The sequence below is a fragment of the Natator depressus genome, chromosome 22 (assembly GCF_965152275.1).
Source record: "Natator depressus isolate rNatDep1 chromosome 22, rNatDep2.hap1, whole genome shotgun sequence".
Lineage (NCBI taxonomy): Eukaryota > Metazoa > Chordata > Testudines > Cheloniidae > Natator > Natator depressus.
The window spans coordinates 12,338,021-12,355,634 of record NC_134255.1 but is presented as its reverse complement, the minus strand read 5'-3'; the positions used below and the strand labels follow the sequence as shown (position 1 = coordinate 12,355,634).

General features: G+C 47.1%; 1 protein-coding gene across 2 annotated transcripts in view; it reads left to right on the top strand.

Annotated features, from left to right (window-relative positions):
- Positions 1–17,614, top strand: part of GRIK4 (glutamate ionotropic receptor kainate type subunit 4) — a 297,360-nt gene continuing 279,746 nt past the window's right edge. For both annotated transcript variants that reach the window (XM_074936850.1, XM_074936851.1), the window contains exon 1: positions 1–114. The gene's annotated coding sequence lies outside the window, so the exon portion shown is untranslated. The remainder of the gene's footprint in view (positions 115–17,614) is intronic.

The window sequence follows — 17,614 nt, the reverse complement described above, 5'->3', positions numbered from 1 at the left end:
GGTGCTGCCGGACACGGGCTCTCCGCTGGTGCTGCCGCCGGATCACGCCGAGTCTGCGGGAAAAGCCCCGGCTCCCGCCCGCTGCCCAGCCCGGAGCCCCGGGGAGCCGCTCAGGTAGGAGACCGGCCGCCGCTGCGTGGCCCCCGCGATGCGGCTCGGCTCGGCCAGCCCCGGCCCCCCGCACGCCCCGCCGTCCCCCCGGCGGGGTCCCCGCGCCCAGCCCCGGGCTCCTGCAGCCGCTTCCAGGGGAGAGACACCTTCGTCCCCGCCCGGTTCCTCTCCCGGGCTTTGCCTCCTTGCGCCCCATCCAGCCTGCGCCCTGCCCGGAGCCCGCTGGAGCCGTGCGCCCTCGGCCACCCGGACCCCTTTGCTGCCCAGCGCCTCCTCTCGGGTCCCCCACCCTCCTTGCCCTCTTCATCCCCAATGCCCGCTGCATCGGGGCCACCTTTGGCCCTGGGGTTCAGGATCATCCCCGGGGGCCCAGTCGCCGGGGGGAGGAGGGGAGAGGGAGTCCGCATCAGAATCTACCCGGGAGGGGGATGGTGGCTAAGAAATGAAGAAGCAACTCCAGGGTCCCTGGGTTAGCTGGGAGAAGAGGATGGGGGTGGGGGGGGAGGAAGGGGGGACGGAAAGCTGGGTCCAGTTGTGTGATCCTCTTTTTGGAAGAGGCTGGACTGCAGGAGCTGGCTGTGCCATGGCTGGGGAGGTGAGAAGCAGGCGCTGAAGTCCCCCAGGGGGTAGGTCTGTGGAGTGTTTGAAATGACTCAGATTTCCACCAGATCTTTCGTAATGATAATAAAAAATGTTTAAAAAATTACCTGTTAATACAAATAGATACTGTGCAAGATAACCCCCCCCCCCCCCGGGACGTGATGCTATGGGGGAGAGGCGGGGCTGGGAAGATGTTCTGGAGAGGGATGGGGGATGAAGGATGAAGGGGGCGTGGAGTGGGGAGAGAGAGAGATGAATAGGTGGAAGAGAGAAGGATGGGGTGGGAGGGAGTTTTGGAAGGAGAAGAAGAAGATGCAGTGGTGGTGGGTGGTGTGGTTGGAGAAGTAAATAGTGAACGGAAGATGGGATGGAGGCATGGCAGCTGGTGGGTGAGGGAGAGATGGATGGAGGGAAGGCACGGCTGGCTAGAAATTCATGGTCACTTATGAAGAGTCTTTCAAGTGGCATCTATTTCTCTGAGCAACCACCCTTCCTCTGTGGCTGACCTGGGGGTTGTGAGCAGTGGGGCACCTCCTGACACTGTCTCCATGGCAGGGCTCCTGAAAATGTCCTGATCTATGTTTCCTGGAGAAGGGGTGGCCAGGAGAGCTCTCTTTCCCACCCCTGTAGGACTCTGGCATCCTGTGTGGACTTGTAATGACTTCACAATCTAAACTGTTTTTAAAAGATTTAACCAACAGAAATGTACCATTGCATGAATGCTTCCCAACTACATTGTTGTTATCCGTTATACCATCTATTAGTCAAGGACTCTCCCACCAGCCATGGCAACAGATTATTTGTGATCACAATACTTTAGCATATCAAGAGTTGTAAATAACTGAGCTCTGTACCCTAGCCTTCAGCAAAGCCGAAACCTGAGGAGAGCAGGAATAAAGCACAGAGCCCAATTCCTGTGGGTTACCTGGACATGACTTCACTTCCCTGATATCATAGGAAGCTCGTGGTAGTTTCACAGAGTCCAGGAACAGAGCTGGCTGAGGTGGATGCTTGCCAGGTAGTTGGAAGTGGCTATTTTAGTGCCCAGAGATTGCAGGCACCGGTGTTTTTGTAAATACCTTTAGATGACTATTTTCCCAGTGTCTTTGGGTTAGGAAGATGGGGTCAAACTCATCTATAATGTCACCTCACTGGATTCAATGGAGTTACACCAGGGGTGAGTTTGTCCTAACGTGATTTCCATCTGGGATACCTCATTCTCTGTGTGTGAGAAGGTTACCTGGAAATGCAGGTGTAATCCTTGTGCAGCCCCTTGTTAATAATGTAGCTTTGCAAGGTGCAGAGGGATTCCAAAAGCATCCCTAGGCCCAGCTTTATTCTGCCATAACAGAGATGCTTCATCTCAAGCATGTCCTGCAACTCTGAACGGGAGCCTTTTGGGCGGAGGGAGGGGGGGAGGATGTTTGCTGTAGATACTGCGCATTGCTCATCATTAATCAGGTTTATTATTTTCCCAAACTGGCAGGATTCATTCCTCAAGGTCGCGACCCTCAGGAGAGTTAATCTAATATGCACACATTACTCAGTCTGGGCTTGTTTAATTTTCAGCACTTTGCTCATTTCCTGTTGAGGAGCTATTGCCTGGGCGTAGGGGAGCTGTGCTTTGCCTCCAGGCCTCTAGCAGGAGGCAGTGTACAATGCCCAGGTCTTGTTGCAGTAGCATCCAGGGCGATGTCCCGTCCCTTTCCAGCCTCCAGCAGGAGCCGATGCCCATGTCCTGCAGCAACAGCATCCAGGCTAGAATTGCCCCTTCTAGCCTCCAGCAGGAAGTAGTTGCTAAGTGCCTATGTCTTGTTGCAGCAGGACAGTCTCCTCTTCCAAATGCTTCAGGAGCCAGTACCTAGTGTCTACATCTTGCTGTGGCTAGCTAGCAGGGGAGAGCCTTCTATTCTTACTTCCAGCAGAAACTGGTGCCTAATACCCACAGCCTGCTGCAGAATTCTCCTTTTCGAACCACTAGCAGGAGCCAAATCCCTCAGCCACCAAGGCACGTGTGTGCAGGTAGGAGTCTGCTGGTAACAAGACTTGCTATTTTTGTGCCGGGGCTTTTCTTTTGCTACATTTCACATAGGAATAGAAAAGGGCTTTGTTAGATGAATCTGCAGCTAGTCTCCTGCAGTGCCAAGGCAGGATACTTTAAAAGCTTTCTTGACATAAGACCGTTTTAACATATGCATGTTAGTGTAACTGTTGTATTTTAGAGGAACTGGCTGGCTGGGAAGAGAGGTAATGAGCGACTGAACCTTTCACCTGCAGGCCGCTGGTTCAAATCCAGTCCAGATTAATAATGACTGAAAACTGCCAAAGTGCTGTTTGGTGGTGTGTGTGAAAAGAATTGTTTGACTTAATCTATTTCCTGGCGGACAGGCTTTTACATCACCAGACCGGACATAAATTAGTACCCCTGGAAGAAAGCAGTGGATGAATGGGCCATGGAGACTGGACTACTAAAGTTAGTGCTGGCATGGAGGAAAATTGCACTGTCAGAGCCTCCGTTCTGGAGATAAAGTGGGCGTCCATTGTCCATTTGGAACCTTTCAGCAGCACAAAATGAATTGCATGAAATCCTTGGAGAGAGATGTTTTAAAATGTAGTCTGTTAACCCTTTGCGTACTCGCTCCTAATACAGATCCTCTCCACCACTTCCATTTTTAGAGGCAGGTTCCATGAAAGGTTGAAAATCTTCAAAATAATGAGCCACAGGCTGAGATCAGGGGAATGCCAATTCCAGCTCCTCAGTTGGGGATTGGAAGGGAGGGAGATGCACCTGATGACCAGGGGGTGATCTGCCCAGCAAAATTTCCTCTCATCCAGAGGACAGGCCACCTGTAAAGTCTTGCTGTGTGCTGGGATTTCAGCATGGGTGCTGCAGCGCTTAGGAATGACTGCATTACTGTTGACTGGATGTTTCTTGCTGAAGATTTTCTTTACCAATGTCTGTGTGAAGAAAAACTGAGCTGTGAATGTCACTCATAGTCATGTGAACCTAAATACCCAGAAGCCAAAAAACATTTGGTCATTGGTAGGAGAGTGGCGGATAATTTAAGGGAGTTGGTCTTCAGAGAGCTCATCAAAGGAGGATCCAGGCAGTTGTACATATTACCGCCTTGGAACGACTTTGTTATCTATATACTAAAGTGTGTCAAGAGATCCCATCTGCACGATCCCATGTGCATGCTGATTACGTAACCCTCTAATAGAGCAGTAGGTGAGCAATTACCTACTGAGTTAAGAATCAGCCAGGATTATGGGAAGATCCATTTGTTGACTCTAGGCTGTGTTAGTCTGGGAGGAAGAACCACAGGGTCAGTCCTTGTCCAGTAGCCTCTTTGTTATGTCCATTCCAGCCAAGTTCTGTCCCTTTGGGATCACAAGGGGTGTTTCAGTCCAGTTGCTGAACGGTCCTTACCTGGGGGGAAAAACTGCTTTCTGAATGGTTAAGGGCCAGAAGAGAAGCAGGAAGGGCATCCAGTTCCTCTGGCTTGATGGAAAGTTGGAAGTTTCTGTCAGGAACCCACAATGAATGTTGGCTCCTTGGGGGTGGAAAGAGATTGCCTGGGTTGGGGACGGGTCCTCCTGTCAGTGAAGAAATGGGAAGGAGAGAAAATGAGAAAGTAGAAAGAGAAGGAGCTGAAAGTGACAGAGGTGAGAAAGTAGGGAAGAGGAGTAAATACACATTTAGAATCAGTTAGCATTAAGGATTGAAGTAAAGAGGAGAATTTACTTGGATAAGAAATCGATAAAATAGGCTGGTTAAAATATAGGGGAAGCCACTTGAAAGGCAAACTGTTAATTAAAAATAATATTTAAATGAGCATGTTACTAATAAGGCGAGAGGCTTAAATGGAGCCCGATCCTGTGAGGCACTGAACACCATTAACCCCCTATCCTGCATTGACCTTAGTGAAAGGGGGTGGATTTTGAGATGGGATTTGAAAGCAGAGAGGGTGGGATAGAATGGAGGAGGGCTGCAGGCAAGGGGAGTGGAAGTGGGCCTATCTCCCCAGTCCAGAGGGGTCGTGCTCCCGCTCTGCTTTCAATTTACTTTAACCATTGGAAGGGAGGTCATTCTGGGCTTAGTGGGCACCCGAGAAGGAGGTATGGAAGTGAGAGGAGAAGTGATGTTCATTGTCTAATGTCTGTGTAATGGACTTCTTGGCTTGCTGATTAGTAATGCAGTAGCATCCAGAGGCCTCAACCAAAATTAGGGCCCCACTGTGCGGGGTCTGTACATAGACGGAGTAAGATAGTTCCTGCCTCAAAGAGCATTCACCCTAAACAGACAAGGGGTGAGAGCGTGTTGTGATCCCCATGTTACAGATGGCAGAAAGACTGAGGTTACACAGTGAGTCTGGCAGATCTGCAGGTTGAACTTGAGTCTCTCAAGTCCTAGTCCCCTGTGCCTTAACTGCAAGACTGCCCTGCTTCTCAGGTTGTTCTCCCAGAATCCTGGCCTCTCTTCTTATCCACTAGTGACAAAAGAACCGCAAGAGAGCAGCGGCCTTTGGCAGTTGGATCCCATGAACGCAAGAGCGAGCGCTGGGTTGTGTGTGGGGGATTGCTGGTTATGGTGCATCCTGGTTTGATAGGGGAACAAAGTCCTGAAAGCCAAAGGGCTGATTCGCAAGAGGTGCTGAGCACCTTCCTCTCCCGTTGACCTAAGCTGGAGTTGTGAGTGCTGAGCACATGTAAAAATCGCACCCCAGCTTTCTTAAGCTGCTAGATAGAAGGCCGTAAGCCCCTGCATTAGCCTTTTCAGAAGTGCCTCCATTCCATGCTGGGGGCTTCTCACAAAATGTTCAGCTGTCTGTGCTAACCCAGAGCTTCAGCTGGGGAGCAACTGTGATTCTTGTCTAAGAACAGCGTAACTGGTATCTCTTAGACTCAGTGGGTTGATAGAAATCTGTGGAATATTGGTGATTCCTTGCTGAAGGGAATGGGAAACTCAGTTATCCGAATGGGGAATTTCTGTATACAGAAAACAGACTCCAGATACTATCGTAAGGTTATTCCAGTGCAGAGGAGGCCACAGAGTCCAATTTATTTGGTTATAAGTCCCTGTTAGTGGAAATATTAATATAATTCTAGGAGTGCAGCATCGGGGATCAGCTCAGAACAATAAAGAACTTAGTGTGTTCATAGAGGTGAAAGAAGTTTCAAAATCTGATGGAACCTAATTAACAGTTGTAACTACCTCAATATGAACACACTGTCTGGTATGTTGGGCCTGGATTGGAGGAACAATTTATGGCATTAATAAACAGCTGCTTTTTAGAGCAGCCTGTTTTGGTACCTATGGTAACTCTTGATTTAGCTTCTTGTAAGAGACAAGAATGTGGATTTAGCAGCTCTGTTGGCGAGTGACCATGGCACGATTGTGTTTTATGTAATCGTGAGTGACTCCCTTAGGGATAAAGCAATGATGGCAAACTATAAAAGGGCAGTTTGAAAATGTTGAGGAAATTGGTTGACTGGAGGCTGATGGGAAAAGTGGAGAAACAGACCAATGTTAAACCTCCCACAAGCAGCCCAAATAGTTATTTAGGGACGTGGCAGTCGAGGTACTAAAGCTTTGTAGATGTCAGAGAACAAAAAAAAAACCCCACAGGCAAATAGAAAGCAGCAGAGTTGGCATGAAGAATACTGAGCATTGCTGTGGTACTTTCCCTGCACCCCTTGCAAAGTAATTTACAAAAGAGGGTGAGTGTCTTTCTCCCCTTTTTACACACAGTGAAATGGGAGCACAGAGAGGTGAAGTGACTTATTCAAGGGAAGCGAGCCAGTGAGAGAGGTAAAATCAGATTGGATGTAGGAGTCCTGACCTGCAGTCCCTCTCTTATTAGCTAAAAGAAAAGGCTTTCGTGAAACTTATGCTCAAATACATTGGTTAGTCTCTAAGGTGCCACAAGTACTCCTTTTCTTTTTGCGAACACAGACTAACACAGCTGCTACTCTGAAGCCTGTCTTATTAGCTAGTTACTCTGCCGCAAGTGGGCCAGTTTATTAGGCCTCGAAAAAGGCATTCTCGTAGAGGAGAAAGCTCTCCTGAAGACCGTAGACTGGAGTGCAAGGGCAATGCCAATGGTGAAGAGAGGTAAGAGAGTATGGACCAGATCAAATGACAACATCAGTGCAACTAAGTCGGTTGAAACCAGCTGCAGATCTGGCCCTATGTATGCAGTGGTATGGAGGAGACTAATACAAAATTCAGGGAATACATTAAAAGGCTGCAAAGGTGACTGTAGCCCCTAGGGGCAAAAGTTTGTGCAAGGAACAATGGAAGAGGAAAATGAAGGGAGGAGGTGGGTGGAGGGGAAGTACAAGGATTCCTTTGCATCTGGATGCTGGAGAAATTCTCATTCACAGGAAATTAACAGCTAGGTGAGCTCTCTAAAGAGGAAGTAATGGAGCGACTTGAGAAACTTGGGTGCTGTAAATCAGCAGGACCCTGATGGTTCATCTGAGGGCTCTGGGGGAAATAAAGTGTGAAATAGCAGAGATATTAACATGGCTCTGCGGTATTAACTTGAAAGTGGCAATTCTTCCTGAGGCTAGAAGGATACTGTTGTGGGGATCGGCTCCATGGAGCCAATGGCATTGCAGCAGGGATGACTTTGGCCCGTGATGCCTTTAAAAAATAAAATAAAAACAGAAGTTCCAGGAAATTAGCCCAGTGAATTTCATTTCTGTTCCATGGTAACTGACAGTCTAATGAAGGCTCAAATACTTGGATCTGCCGAACCTGCACGGTCAAACCAACATGGACAAGGGCGGAAATCTGTCCCTTTAACCTGGTAGAGATTACGGGGCAAGTTAATGAAACAGAAGAGCTGATGATGACCCAATTGACACAATTTATTTGGATTTTCATCAAGCTTTCCATTAGGTCCTTCATAAGAGACTATTAAAGGAGATAAATAATAGAGTGAGGCAAATAAATAACCACAGGTTAAGGGGCAAAGTCTGGTGGTGGTTTAACTAGGTAGGTAACAGAAAATGAAGCTGTAATGGGAGGCTGCTGCTCAGAGGGCAAAGAGGTTATTGGTGGGTGGGAGCGGGGTCCTTGCATAGAGACTGGAGCTGTTTATTACGTTTAATGATTCGGAGGAGGAAGTGGACCAGAGATGGGGTAGGAGACAATTTTGCTGTTGGAAAGAACTCGCTTTGGTTACTAAATGCTGAGGAGATTTAAGAGGCACAGACGCTAGATAGAAGCACATCAGGGGATTGGTCAGCACGCTGGCAGCTGGGATTTAACTGGAATAAATGTGCAAAGTAATGCACGCTGGAAAAAGCAGTCTGAATCTTCTCTCCCGGAGGCAGGCAGGCCGTGAATCTGTGGGATCTTCCGAGGAACAGAGAGACATAGGAACAATCGGAAGATAACCTGCTTTGCATGCAGTAGTAGTTTAAAAGGCAAATAGACTATGTGGGAGCACTGTGAAAGAAAGTTAGCATGGAAAGAGATTCTGACCTTGCAGCAGATGGCCTCATCGGAGCTAATCTTGATAACCGGGTGCAGAGCAGATATTAACAAAGCCTAGAGGACAGCAGTAAAGGGGGGAGACAGTAGCATCTAGTGAATAGAGCACTGGATTAGGAGTCAGGAGATGTGGGTTCTGTTTGTGGCTCTGCCAATGGCCTGCTGGCTGACTTAGGGCAAGTCACGTCGCCTTCCTGTGCCTCAGTTTCCCCATCCATCATCTCTTCCTTGGTAAAGAGTAGAACTGTGCAAACGACCGTTCTTTGTTTTTGGTTCTCTGGTAGTTCAGAAAAGAAAAGAAAAGAAAAGTTCTGGGTTGACCCAAACCGAAAAATTTTTGGTGACCCAAAACGCTGAAGAAGAATTCGTAAGCCAAAGTTTTGGTTTGATTTCAAGTGTTTTTAATCTTTTAAATCAAACGGAAGGAAATTTTCAACCGAAGTCATGTTGGACCGAAAAATCAAAACCTTTAAAAAAATGTTGCAATGTTTTGACTTTTCCGATTTTTTATTCTTTTTATAAATATATGAACAATTCGCTGAAACCTTTTGGTGATGCTGAATCTGTGTTTTTTCCCAGGGAAAAGAGAAAAGTTTTAGCCAAAAAAATGGATCTCTCTACAGTAAAGAACGTTGAGCTCTGTGGTTGCCCTAGGTATTAGGAAGGGAATTTCCCACCCAAAGACCACCTACAGCGTTGCAGACAGGTCGATACATGGCTGAGGAGCACCAGAGGGTTTCCTCTGGCACAGCAGAGACTTGGCACTGCAGGAATCAGGATGCTGTGCTTGATGGGGTGGTGTGTCCCTCTTTTGGTGCTCTGTTAGTACTTAGAGAGTTGACAGTAGTATGATAAATCCCACATGTCTTTTCCAGCGTTCTCTCCTGCTACGCAGTACTCCCAACCTTGGTTTCTGCATAGTGTGAAGCTTGCAGGGGAGGAGAGGTAATGGTGCAGAAAGCCAACAGGTGAGTCCTCTGAAGCAGTGAACAGGACAACCGGGTGTGTGTTTAAGAGGAGACTCTTGGGACTGCTCCCCTAAATGGTTCCGAAGATAACGCTTTATCTCCAGAAACATGGGGGATTTATACAGCTTTTACATTTTTTTTTAATCCTGCTCAGCTGCAAATCCCCATATCAGATCCCGGCCAGGTGATGGGATGGAGTTGCAAGGCTTATTCTGCAAAGAAGCAGCTGCATAATGTAATTTCCAGCCCATGTCTCAACTGAGCACCCAGTGAGCCATCCAGCATGTGGGGATTTGCATCTCTACTGAAATCAAGCTGCTTTAAAGTCTGCGGAATTGATTTGCATCCTTCATGAGGGAAAGAGCCAGACACACACTTTTCCCCCCTCTTCCATCCTCCCTCCCTTTTTAGTGTATTTGGTTAGCTTAGCATCCAGCACAGTGATGTGGAAATAAAGCAAAAAAGCTTTGTCTTGACTTCATTTCATACATATGTCTCTATGCATAAATAGGGAGCATATATCACACTGGCAGTCCCTAGCCAGGCTAGAGTTAATGGAAATGCTGCTGTGACCTTATAAACCCTGCTTCTCAAAGGTTTACAACAAGTCTGCAAAAATTCATTCCAGGCACAAACGAGTCATGCAAGGTCTCAGCCCCCCCTTGAGCAGAAAGTCGTCACAATACAGATTTCCCACCCACGGTTGCTTGGGCATTTGCCACAGTTCGGTGAGGATTTTACTGCTTTTCAAAGGTGGCTTTTCCGTCCTGTCACTGTCATGGGATTTGGCATCAAGAAACAACAGGAGGCAAATGGATCGGTCCATTCATCATCATGAGGAATACTTACAGATGGATGCGTCTCGCACACCATTTATGTTGGGGAAGTCACTCCAGACTGACACTGGGGCAAAGGAGGGGAGCCTCTGGCCCTTACATCTCCATTTTTTTGTGGAATTTTGGGGTGCCCAGCCTAAACTGTCATGGGCCTAGGTTGCCACCACTGATGTGCAAAAGACCCAGGACATCTGGGGTGACCCTGAGTCCACAAAATTGATGAGCTGGCAGCGTGTACTGAGCAGCCTTGCAGATTTCCTGGGACAGCTGTCTTAAAAACAAAACAAAACAAAAAACCGAATCCTGGGAATGGCTACCCTAGCTGGGCCTGATTTTCAGAGGTGCTCAGTGTGACAGATGTGGTGAACACCAGCGTATCTGGAGACTATTGAAGCCGCTGCATAAATGTTATCTGGGTAAATGCTACCTGTATCTCTGTGAGCCACGGTTTGTATGCTGGCTGGTTGAGGGGGTTGCTGAGCTCCGTCCAGGAACTAGAATTAACGGTCGGTAATTACTGCTTATCATCCATGGGATAGGTAAACAGCTCCAGAGAAGGAGCACCTGCTGGGGTGAATTTCATAGACTGGTTGAAACCAGAGTCAAGAGATCCAGGAAGCAAAGAGCCCAGGGTCAAATGCTTAATGGGGACCCCTCATTTTGGTCCAGCAAACTGACATGGACTGTTAACCAAGAGAGGCAGACCCTGCTGAAGGGTCAGGGTCCCCAGAGGAAAGACTGAGGGACCTCTGGTAAGCTTAAGTATACGTGTAGACCTTTTGTTGCTTGTTTTCAAGCAGATCGCAGAGTGGTTCAGAGCTTCAGTTTCCTCAAAACTGTGACACTAAGCAGTGAGAACTCCAGTCTCAGTGGGACATGCAGGTGCTCAGCACCTCTGAAAATGAGCCACCAAGGTCTGTAAAGTTTGGGAACCAAGAAATCCAAAATCATAATAGGGAACTGTTGACTTCGGTGTTTATTCCGAGCTTCAGAACTTCAAAGCCCTGTACAAACCTTAACTAAGGAATTTTCACAACTCCCCTGTGAGGCGGATAGGTCCGAGATATTAGCCCCTCGACAGGTGAGGCACAGAGTGATTAAAATATAACCCTACTCTGGGAAACGCCTGTGTAAAATAGACCAGTTGAGTGGTGTCTCGATAGCTCCAGAACAAATTTGCTCAGTTTACAAGTAAAAAGATGTTGCTGGGTTTTTGATATCTCCCCCCTCCCCCCCGACATGCTGCCAGCCCTGTAGACTTGTCCTGTGTCCATTTGGTTCGAGCCCCATTGCTGGTAAGCAAGCGTTCTCTCCCAGGGTTGTGCTGGTTCTGTCATGATAAACACTCAGTTTTAGCACTAAACGCAGCAGCTCTTACGTGAGAGGTAATATTCACCCCTCTACAAGCTCATTTCCCTTCCACAGAAAATTGCAACCTTTTGTTGAAAACCAAAGAATTTTTGCTTTTCCAATGAACAGTTTAAATTTTTGGAGGAAAATGGACATTCTGCAAAAAGAAAAACAAAAATTCGAATGGAAATTTTTTGACCGGCCTCACTCCCCCATTCAGAAAGCATCACCGACGTCCCACTTACACCCTGGTTTGAGAGTTAAAGGAGGATTCACATAGACTCATGGAGCTTACGGCCAGAAGGGACCACCAGATCATCAATCTGACCTCCTGTCTATCACAGGTCACCAACGCCTTGAGCTGGCTCTCTGCGTCGGGATGAATTTCACCCAAGATGGCTAAGAAGGAGCCATAGTCTCTTTCAATGGTAGAGCAATGCTTTAAGTGACTTACCTAGAGCAATTCACTGAGCTGATGGCAGAGCTCAGATTACAACTCACTAGTTCCTGGGTCCTGGCTCTACAGGAGTTCCTGTCGCGCTCCCTTCTTATTCCTGTTCTTCCCATTGCACAAGCCGGTCGCTTGTTCCAGAGAGCCTGTGTGGGGGGCCTAATTCATCATTGCCCTCGACCTTGCATTCTCATTTACACTAGTGGAAAGCTGGAGTGAAACACAACCAGGTTAGAAAAAGAGCATTTTACACCCACGTTGCACTGGTTATGAGAGTAAACTGCTCTTTAATCTAGCAGAGAAAGGCATAAATATGGCCTGTCCTTGTAATGGACTGAGACATACACAAGAGAAGCATCAAAAAGAGGCTAGGTAGGTGTATCCTTTTTAGTGTACTTGGAGGAGGAGGGCTCCCTAGCCAGCAAGCCAGAATCTTTAGCCAGGTTCTTCTGAATATTAACTTGATCCTGACTAAGTAATAAGTATGTGCAAGTGAATATGTTAATGTTTTATTGGAGCTTTGCCTGCTGAAAAGAAAAGTGAAAAGACAAAGGCATAAAAAGACCCATGGCTGGAAGCTGAAGCTAGACAAATTCAGGCTGGTAATAAGACACAAATTTTTAACAGTGAAAGTAATTATCCATTGGCAGAGTTTACATAGGGAATACGGTGGATTCTCCATCCCTTGCAGTCTTTAAATCAAAGCTGGATCTCTTTCTAAAAGATCTGCTATAATTCAATCAAAAGTTCTGGACTTGATGCAGGAACTGCTTGGTGAGGTTCTCTGACCCGGGTTATACAGGAGATCATAACGGTGAAGGTCCCTTCTGCCCTTAAAAATCTGTGAAAACCTTCAAAATGTGACCCAAGTGTAACTGACGCAAGTGATGTCTGCCTGAGTTTGCAGAGAGCTTGAAACCCTAGCTCTGAGGTCTGACATGCCCTGTCCACTTCAATGGGGGCTGACTGAGATGCCAGTTGAATATTAGCAGTCTAATTAAACATCAAAAGATAGGCCTTTATGTGGTGAGGGCTCAGATTTCAAATCTGGAAACATAGCCTAGGGTGAGAATACTGTGGCAGTAGAAGTATGATGATGGGCTCTGGAGAGAGCTGGTTTTCTGTGAACTGGGCTGACGTGCCTGTGTGTTATAATTCCTGGCAAGCATTAAACAAGATTTTAATCTTCTCAGTCACTGCTTGCTTATTGAAGAACGTTGCAGCCAATACAAATGTAAACAAAACTGTCTGGATATTTGTTTATGCAACAGATCATTAAAAACTCTGTGAAAAATATCTTGTTCTGGTCTGTTAGCTAATTAATCTGCATTTTAAGAATTATCTGAAGACATATTTTGCAAGCTAGTCCACTGAGCTGCTGTTTATCCAGTCAATAATCCCCATATTTAATAGTCCCACAGAACGTATTTCTATAATGTGTTGCAAACAGTTCAGAAAGTTGCATCTTTTCTGTTTTAAGATGTCAACGTTCAACACATTTTCTATGACAGATTATTACTATCAATGGAAAAATTCAGAGACATTAGCTTCTAACTGCTATGCTAAGACTAGGGATAGAGAAGTCCCAAAAGCAAACCCACGGGTCTCAATACTTCCGAACGCTGAATGTGTTTGCAATTCAGAGCTGGATCCATTTCCAGATGTTCTGGTTTGAGCCTGTAAAATTCAGGCAGTGGTTGTCTCAAACTCCCCACCTTGATGACAGGTGCTGATTCTGCTGGAAAAGTGTTTTTTTCTGACTCACCTGAGTCAGGTGGCTCATTATCCCATGGATATAAGTGAAGTGGTAGTAAGTCTCTGGGGAGAGATGATTGGGGGGAGGCTGAGCAGCCCAGAGAAGAACTCTGGGAGCTGCCAAGCCAGGATGGGAGGTTTGAGATAAAGTTTATCTTCCCAAAAAGCAGCTGAACGTGAGCTCCCAGTGGAATGTGGTGGCCAAGTGAGCAAATGCTGTTCCTGGCTGTGTAAGCAGGGGAATATTGACTAGAAGTAGGGAGTGATACTGCATACAGCAGTAGTCAGACAATACCAGAATATTGCATCCAGTTCTGGTGTCCATACTTCAAAGGGGATGTTCACAACTTGGAAAGGGCTTACAGAAGAGCTACAAGAATGATTTGAGGTCTGGAAAGCCTGTCTTACAGAGACTGAAGCTCCACTTATTTAGCTTATCAAAGAGATGGTTAAAAGGTGACTTGAGTGCAGTCTGTAGGTACCTACATGGGGGAGAGATTTTTGAGAGCAGAGGGTTCTTTCATCTAGCAGACAACGTCAGAACCCGATCGTCACTGAAAGCTGAAGTGAGACAAATTGAGGCTAACATAAGGCACCCCCCCCCCTTATTTTTTTTTTTACAGTGCAGGCAATTAACCATGGGGACAATTTACTGGGGGATATGATGAATTCTCCAGTGTTTGAAATCTTTGAATCAGGACTAGATATCTTTCTCAAAGAGATGCTCTAGAATCCCCAGAAGTTATGGGCCTGACGCAGGAGCCACTTGGTGAGATTATCTGGCTGTAATATTCAGGACGTTATGATCTTAAAAGTCTATGGATTTCTTTATTAATAAAGTCAAACTCCAGGGAGGGACTGGCTGGTGTATATAGAACATCCTGGAAAAGATTTTCACAGGGTCCATCTCTAGCTGCCAAAGAATTGAATGGTTTCAGAGTAACAGCCGTGTTAGTCTGTATTCGTAAAAAGAAAAAAGAAAAGGAGTACTTGTGGCACCTTAGAGACTAACCAGTTTATTTGAGCATGAGCTTTCGTGAGCTACAGCTCACTTCATCGGATGCAATATGCTATGCATCCGATGAAGTGAGCTGTAGCTCACGAAAGCTCATGCTCAAATAAACTGGTTAGTCTCTAAGGTGCCACAAGTACTCCTTTTCTTTTTTCTTTTTAAAGAATTGAATGAAACTCAGGCATATGTCTCCACTGTATTGTAAACCTCGGTCCGGGCTTGTGGACTCGTTTCTCAGCTCAAGCATTAGCATCCACACTGCATTGTAAACCTGGGTTTACAGTTGCTGCTCCTGAGTCTCTCAGCCATGCTAATGCATCCATACTGCACTATGCAGACCTTCTCACTCGGATCTGCAGTTTGAGCTGCATCCATACTGGAAAATGACGGGACCCAAGCCACAGCGGGACTTAGACTCTGACCCACCCCCTAAGATCTGGGTCCCAGGTGCTTGCTGACATGAGTCAGACTTATGTGCGTGTGGACTGAAGTGGCACTTGGGCTCAAACCTGGTTTAGTCTGCAGTGTAGACATACCTTAAAAGTGCTCAAATAATCTGTTTTATTAAAGGGCCCTCAGCACTGTAGTATCTTAGAGCACACTGAGTATTTACCCTCACCACGTCCCGGGCTATTACCTCCGTATTTCTTACAGATGTGGGAATAAGGCCCAGAAGGACTAGGCCCAGAGCCTCACAGGTATTTTGGTGCTATTGAAATCAATGGGAGTTAGATGCCTAATTACCTTGGGCGGTTCTAGGCCTATGTGACTTGCCCAAGGGCATGCAGGATATCTGTGGCAGAACAAGAATTGCACCTGGCTCTTCAGAGTCCCAGGCCAGTGCCTGACCCACAATTGGAGGATCATTAAAATGCAGAGCGGGGAGGGACCTCAAGGAGTGACCAAGTCCAGCCTCCTGCAGAGAGGCAGGGCTGTGTAAACCTAAATCATCCCGGGCAGGTGTTTGTCCAACCTGTTCTTATAAACCTCCCGTGGTGAGGATTCCACAGCCTCCCTTGGAAGCCTAGTCCAGAGCTTAACTCCCCTTAGAGTTACAAAGCTTTTCCTAATATCTAACCTAAATCTCCCTTGAAAAAGCCCATTACTACTTGTCCTGCCTTCAGTGGACACAGAGAGCAGTTGATCACTATCCTCTTTATATCAGCCCTTAACATGTTTGAAGGCTGTTACCGAGTTCCACGCCTCTGTAGCCCCATTGCCAGCCTGGTTTTGCCAGCTCAAGATGTCCACCACCCACGTTTCTGGGTGCTGAGCCTGGATTCCAAAGCTTTGGCTGAGTCCCCCATGTGACCGCTGCAGGGAGGTGGCTAAAGGCGTGTTGTTTTTTTATTATTTGTGGTGTTGTATCACGTAGGAGGCCTGGTCGTGGGCAAGGACCCCACTGCTACCTACAAACATAGAATGAAAAGACAGTCCCTGCCCACACCTTACCTGCTCTTGTGATGGCCTCTAAGCATTTTGTTCAGGCAGATTCAGGCCTACAGATGCCCCTCTGGGGAACTAATCTGTAACCACTGACTGGTGTCATTACACATTTCACTGTTTTGTATCCACACCTATCGCACATAACTTGGCAGTCTGTGTTATTGCATCATGAGAGTGTTTGTATACAAATAACGAGCTGTTCATTTCCCCCCCCCCCCTTCTAGCCTTCTTAGAGGGAGGTGCTTAGAAAGGCTCCCATGGATTGAGGTGGTTCTGATTGGATCAGACCGCCCCCTCCCTCGCACACCTGATAAACCAGCTGTTAGAGGTTCAAAGCTGCTACAGAACCTCCAGCAGATGCCCGCTCAGAAACAAAGGAGGCTGGAAATGCAAATCCCTCATGCCATCACTCAAGACGTGTTTAGCAAATGCAGGGAAGGAGATTAAGCAGCATCGTTATTGTTCTGTCAGTGGCTGGTGTGTTAAGTACAGCATGCAGTGCATTCGGGGAAGTTACTTTTTCTTGCCGCCGTGTTTCTCTGTCACCCCTGCCCAACAGAGCCATGCAGAGGTGGTGAGAGGGACAGCCCAGGACTGTGTGGTATCTTGTGAGCCTCGAGGCTGAGATTTCACATGAGTTCAACGTGATAAATCCAGGCCAGGCGTTTCGCAGCTTGACTCTCTGTCCTATCCAACTGTGACACTTGCTTTGCAGATCTCACAGCCGGGCTCGAGGGCCCCAGGCCAGACGCTGCAGAGCTGGTCTCTCAGTGGTGCTGTAGTGGCTTGTTGAGCGTGTGTGGAAGGGAGCAGGGTGATGGGTAAGGATTCCTCACCATCCTCCCTCCCTGAGCATGGAAACTGATTCAGGGAATGGGAGAGAGCTTCTGCCAGCCCAGGCTAATCTCTCCCACCGCTGAAACAATTCTCCTGGATGTTGCTAGCCCATAATTGTTGGGGATGCTGGAATAAGCAGCACCCTTTTCACAGCTGCCATGTAGTAATGTGTGGTGGGTCCTTGATGTACAACACATCCACGATCTAGTTTTGTTTTGTTTTTTTCCCCACTGGAATAACAAGGGAGCATGATCTTTCCTGGGTCAAGGAGCTGGGGTTGGAATACAGTAACAGTGGAGACAAGATCCTCTCCCCGCACCCTTGTCTTCTTCTGACTGCAGGTGGCATGTATCTCCCAGCTAGATTCTCCTGCAGCAGCATCTTTAAATCAAGTGTATTTATGTAATGAACTTTGTCTACAGGCTATCATCAGAACCTGAAGCTGCAGTTTTCAGCAACAATACAGAGATAACAGCCCCTTGAGCTAAAGGAGTAATTTCATTAGTCGTTGCTGGTAGTGGTAGTAGGCTGTTATCTTTTAGTGGCCCAGCCACCTGGGGAGGGGGTGTGGCTGAGGAACAACAATACACACTTCCCCTGTGTCTGTGTCTGTGTAACTATTACACTTCCTGGACCCTTCTTTATGCAATAAGGTAATATTATTATTTTGCATTACAGTAGTGCTTAGAGTCCCCTGTCAAGATCAGGGCTAAGCTAGCTGCTGCACATACACATAATAAGAGA